This window comes from Bidens hawaiensis, unplaced genomic scaffold (genome assembly GCF_021521415.1).
Source record: "Bidens hawaiensis isolate Kalapana, Puna unplaced genomic scaffold, B.hawaiensis_p1.1 tig00003961_1, whole genome shotgun sequence".
Classification (NCBI taxonomy): Eukaryota; Viridiplantae; Streptophyta; class Magnoliopsida; order Asterales; family Asteraceae; genus Bidens; species Bidens hawaiensis.
The window spans coordinates 1,497,501-1,503,640 of record NW_027491228.1 but is presented as its reverse complement, the minus strand read 5'-3'; the positions used below and the strand labels follow the sequence as shown (position 1 = coordinate 1,503,640).

At 37.9% G+C, this 6,140-nt stretch overlaps 1 pseudogene; it reads right to left on the bottom strand.

Annotated features, from left to right (window-relative positions):
- Positions 1-4,907: 4,907 nt before the first annotated feature.
- Positions 4,908-6,140, bottom strand: part of LOC143624775 (NAD(P)H-quinone oxidoreductase subunit 2 A, chloroplastic-like) — a 2,587-nt pseudogene continuing 1,354 nt past the window's right edge.

Below are 6,140 nucleotides of genomic sequence, written 5' to 3'. Positions count from 1 at the left end.
TAAGCCAAGTTAATAACATAAGCGAAAAACCCTAATCATAGCCAAAATTAAGCGAAATTTAATTCAATATTTATCACAACAACAAACAAAAATGATGTGACAAACAGATTAATATAAGAAAAAGAAAACAATAGATAAACAGATTAATATAGGAAAAACATACCTAGCTAGAGTTCAGAAATTAACCTATGAATGGTGTATGAAATTGAGGATATATAAATCGAAGAAGAAAATCGATTATTGATTTTATTTTTTGGGCTTTGGCAATGAAATTATTGTGATATCCTAGCATATGTTTCTAGATTCATGCGGACATCTGTATGTTTGTTTGCATGTATTTATGATTTCTTTCTGATTACCAGAACAACATGTGGCTTAGAATTATAATTTATAAGTATTATTGTTAGGTGACAAAAGAATGTAATTAACAACGTAGCGATGCACCATGAATCCATGATATGTCGGTGTAGATGATCAGAAAAGTATATGTAGTGGGATGAGTATGTTGTTGATGGTAAGGGTATAAGTGTGATTTAGTGATGAAAATTATTAAATAACAAAATGTAATCAGACAAAAGAAAAGTTTAAAGTTTCATTATAAAATGGAAAGCTGTCATTTTCTTTAATGTCTTTTGTGACAAAAAATACATGCATGTAAACCTCAAAAGCAAATGAGATTTGAAAGTTGGCCTGAGAAAAGGATGATAGTGAGGAATGCTGACGGTTATGTGTGTCGGAGGGAATAAAGCTGGAAGATTCAAAACACAAATGTAACAAAAATTATTTGATGCATGGTCACTTCTAATTTCATAAATTAAACTAAACACAAATTGGTGTTTCATGGTTGTATTGTAACCAATCAAAAATTTAATTACTAGTAAGAGTCAACTTAAAATTCTCTATTTCTCTTCTCTATCATTTAAAGACAACATGATACCGTTAGGCCAAATATCTTTAATTTTTCTTATGATATTGAGTAATATCTTGAGAAAACCCATATTTATTTTAGGTAAGATGTGTCAACTTTGAAAAATAAGGAAATTAAAAATAATTTCAAAAACAAGTAATGAGAAAAATTAGATAAGAAAATTTTAGCATTCTTATGCTAACGAAGTAAGAAAATCCATCCCACATGAGAAGATGGAAGAAAGTAGAAGCATTTCACATATGTATAAATAAGAAAGGGAAATTTCATCTCATATGGAAACAAGAAAAGAAATGAAAGCTCATTATAAGGAAAAGAGTTTCCATAGTAATATTCTTATGTGCATAACCACTCTCCATAATCCTAGCGCACACGCACGGACTCGGGCGATGGACGTAATGTGCCGCACACCGCGAGCCGCATAAGGGCCGCTTTAATATTTTTGGATAGAATTAGGACTGAAAATGAAAATATAAAATACCTTCCTTCGCACGATGCAAAGGATTATGTTTCAAGGTCTTCGCGCTACACGAAAGACAAAATAGTTGAACATCTCCTTCGCGTGACGTGAAGAAGCTGGAAACCAGCTATAAATAGATGGGTATTCGGCACATTCCATCTCACACCAACACACACCATTTTCACACACTTAGCCTCGGTTTGCATGCCAATCTCGTAGAACGTGCCAAGCTCCGAAGCTCTGACAGTCTAAGCTCTAGAACGCGATAGAGAATAGAAGTGCTGCTCAATCGGTCTTAGAAAACTAACACCAAATACCCATGCGAGGTAAGGGTTCTGTTTAAGTTATTATTTTATTGTTATTATAATGGCTTAAACCATAGTCAAGAGTATAGCCTGAACCTTGATTACTGATATGCCTAGTATAACTTTTCATAAGCAAAGGTTATAAGATAAATTATTGTTTCTTCATAATTAAGAAACGTAAGCATTTACACACAAGGAGTATAGTTAAAATAGTATTTCTTAATGATTAAGAAATATTCATTCACAAAGATTATAGTTAAAGTAATGTTTCTTCTTGAAAAAGAAATCTGGTATAGATGTTTCTTCCTAAAGAAGAAACCTAGCATATAACTAATGACTAAACAAAAGGACTAAAGGTCCAAATGTTTTATACAAACAAATGATTTGTCAAGGTTAAAGCTATACAAAACAAACTACAGGTCTGAAGCTAAATCGTTGATCTAAATATTTATACAAATGTTATTCTCGTACTATAGGTCCGACATAACAGTCAATCAATCAATCAGAAAGCAGAAATCAGAAAACATGAATCAGTAACAGAAACTGATTTACAGACAGGGGTCAGTAACTGAAACTGATCATAAACAGGAATCAGTGTCAGAATCTTATTGCAATCATAAAAGGTGAATACGCCCTAAACTTTTACAACTCTTTTAGAGTCTGACTGTTTGCATAGGATTTACGAATCCTTAAAATGTGTTACGATAATAAGAAACGGGCATACTCAGATTAAGAGTATACATGTGTCTGGATCTATTTATACATGCTGACTCTGAGTTCCCTGAGGCCATGTATATCATCAAACATGCCTCTGGAAGTCTACGGGACTGTTCAGAGAAATGATATTGTGCATATGATTAATTCTACATGTACTTAGGGTAAACTTGATATTTTATTAAAAAGGCTTCCGCTCATATCTTGTCAAACTTGATTTATGTTATTAAATGGGCATTTGAATCCATTATTTTATTAAAAGAATATTATTTTAAAACTTCCAAACCCATAACTCTGATATTTTTACAAAACAGATACCTGTAGGTCCCAAACCGTGGGTGGATCTGGATCAACCAAGCTTAGTGCTAGCGGAAATCACACTAAGTCACCTAAGAGGTCTCAGATCTTAAGGGTTATTTGCGGGTTAAGGAGAAGTGAGCGAAAAAGAGAGAACTAGTGAGAGAGTAAGTATGTGTGAGTTAGAGATTTTGCAAAAGGTTGTTTATCTCATGGCATGCTTCCTATTTATAGGGAAGCATGCATGAGAAACTTGTCATTGTCAAATGCCCAATGGGCTTGTTTACACATTTCCCTTGGGCCATAATATACAAAAAGAATAATAGGCCCAATACATACAAATCCAATACAAAGAACTAAATATACAAAAATGGGACCTAACAATCTCCCTCTAGTCTTTAGTATTGGAACCCGTCGGTGTCGTAGACCAGACATTCGTCCTCGGTTAGTGGAAGTTCAAAAAGTCTTCGGACGAACTTGTTGAAGGCTTCAACTATCCGGTCTGTGTTCTGACGACCAGGATCCTCGACGGTCCCCAGCGGTGAGTTGTAGAGCTTCTTCACAACCTCCATGTGTAGTCCCATTAGCTCATGCTCGTCAAACACTCGTATCTCGTGCATGTCACGGCAGTGGATGACGGCCTCACTTGTTGTATTATCAAACTCCCAACCAATGAAGTCTCGGAGAGTGTTAGGAATGAAAGGCTTGCCATGATAAATTTCGTGACAGTCCTTTGGCGCTCTGTATCTCCACATGGTTCGTGGCTCTCCGGTATTTGGGTCTATTTCTCTTGGATTCTTGTACTTCCGACCCTTATTCACTTCAAAGTCTTTGTAGTCCACCTTTGATTGATGATGTAGATGTGTGGTGACCCAACCTTCCAATGAATCATCATATTCTCCTCGGCCCAGAGCTTTGCGAAGATAATTAAAGTCAAGCTCTGGCAACGATTTTAGATCGTGATGAGGGAGATCTCTTCTGTATCTTCAAATGGCCCAACAACTGTTCTCTTTATTGTACTTCGCATAGACGATCAGAAGAACTTTCCATATACATGATGATTGCAATTTCTTGCGCTCAAAAAATTAGTCTATAATTTAACTCATAGTCATTTTTTTTAGCTTTCTTCCTGAAAAAAAATCATTTGTACTCATAACTCAAGTTCAAGAATTTTAAAATATCTTAAAGATATTAATCTTTTTATTTTTTGAGAAGTCTTTAACCCTCCCTTTTTCGTCTCGTTTAAAATAGATTTGGATTCTGTATTTGGATCCGTGAGACAATTGAAGTGGCGTTTCCTTGTTCTGGGATCCTTTATCTTGGTTTTAAATCATTGGGTTTAGACATTACTTCGGTGCTTCTTAACCCTTTCAAAATGGTAGCAACATACCCCTTTTTGTGATTTCTTTCTATCAAAGAATCATACCGATGGTTTATTCGTGCACGATACACCGTGAATCGAAAAGTTTTAGCCGTTCCAACAAAAATTTTTGGATTTTCAAATTTGTTTAAAATTTGCTCGAATCGGATCCTTTCGATTTCTATATCGAAGATATACTTACGAAGTTGTTCCAATTTATTGATTGGCATTAACCCTAGATCGTTGCCCCTGAGAAATTAATCAATACTTTCTACTCGAGCTCCATCGCAAACTATTTACATTACAATTACAACCCAATAAAAAAAGAAGGGTTCTAGTAGAATAGAAAAACGACGTCGAGCCAAGAGCACCTTCTGCTCAGAAACGAAATTATATAGATGAAACTAATCATCTTTTTTTAGATGGAAGCCGGTTCCACGACTTTAGTGGAAATGATGATCCTGCTCCCCCTGAAAGTATTAACTACCTGAGGCTAAGGCGGATTTGTCAACGGCTGCGCTGCTAGCAATGATTAGAATAGCTATGTTGCTCAAACCTACCGGCGCCTTTTTTTAATAGAATGAAGTTCCCGAATAGAAAAAAGAAGGATATCTGGTTTCAAATTAGATATAGATGTCCGGGAAGTGCTTCCTTGCATTAAAGCACATTCCGGGAGTGAAAGGTCATAGGGCTCATAGACATTATCTATTTCTTATCTTTCCTTTATGGGGATCATAGATCTCTCTTTTCAAAGTTGGCAAAGTGAGAACGCTGGTTCCGCAATAACCAAGTCAATCCAATCCTCAAGGGGAGAGGGGCCCGTATCCTGGGACTTAACTTAAGGATTTAGAGATCCCTCAAAGGACCGGGTTCAGGCTCAACCAAGTCTTCATCCACCCTTTCTCGAACCAGATCCATGCCTTGGGCTTGTGTCCCAGCTTCGGTAGGAGTCCAAACAGCATTATCCATTTCTAATTCCGAATTCTCATCCATAGGTGGAAATTCTTCTATAACGGCATCAATTGGTTGTTTTGCTTATTCAACGACCCCTTCCCCTGAGCTGATTTTAGCACTGCCAAACAGCCCTGATAGCTTAAAGTCTGATTCGGATTCTGCTCTCGCTGTTCTCAAAGTAGCGAAGTTACCTGAGGGAGAAGCTCTTCTTCCTCTTGTTGAATCGACTCTTGTAAAGAGTACGTTATAAGATAAGTAAGGGCGAGAGGAAAGAGACAACAGCTGTTTACTAGCAAGCATTGAAAGCAGATGCCAGAATGACTCTTTGAACTGAACGACGTAATAAATAAAGAAACTAACTGCCATCAAGACTGAACAAGATGAGGATTAAATAAAATCAAACTGTGATAACCTTGGTTTTTACCATAAAAGCAGAAAGCGCCCAAAAGAAGTGAGTGACTCAAGAAAGGCCATCGCTCTTCTCTCTTGACCTGAGACTTGGGGGAGTTCTGTGAGCGAGGAGCGAAGCCTTTCGGTAGCTGTTCAAAAGAATCAATCAATTCAATCAGCTCCAGAGCTAGGAGTTCTATGTCTAGGTTGAGGAGAGTCCTTTATTTAATCGTAGCTGCTACCCCTTTCTGTCAATGTTGCCAATTCCCAAAAGACTAATGTACCCTCGTGTATACAGTTGTCCAACTACTTTCGTCCTCCACTTCTTTAGCCACTTCCGGCTTCCCCACTTCCGCATCTGTCGTATTCGGGAGAGCTTGCTTCGTGGCGGAGCATTTACCAATGCTAGCAGCCTGGTGAGGGCTGGCTGTCTGGGGACATTTTAAGGTAGGGCCTGCTGGGCTTGCTTCTCATGAGATTGGGTAAGGGAATCGGAAATGGCTCATAAACCGGGCGGTCGGGCTTTTGGGCACACGGAAAAGGGGAAATGGATGGAGGGTGCTTCTCAGCTAGAGTTGGGGGTGGGGTCGCTTTAGTGGCTAGGGTGAGTCTTTCTACACGGCTGGACGCCCGGCTCTAGACGAAGCTGAGGGGGTTACCACCACATCCTCTCCCGATAGACTCGAAGCTCTTCTTAGTCAGGCATGGTAGAAAATCTTCTCTCAAAAAGAGACA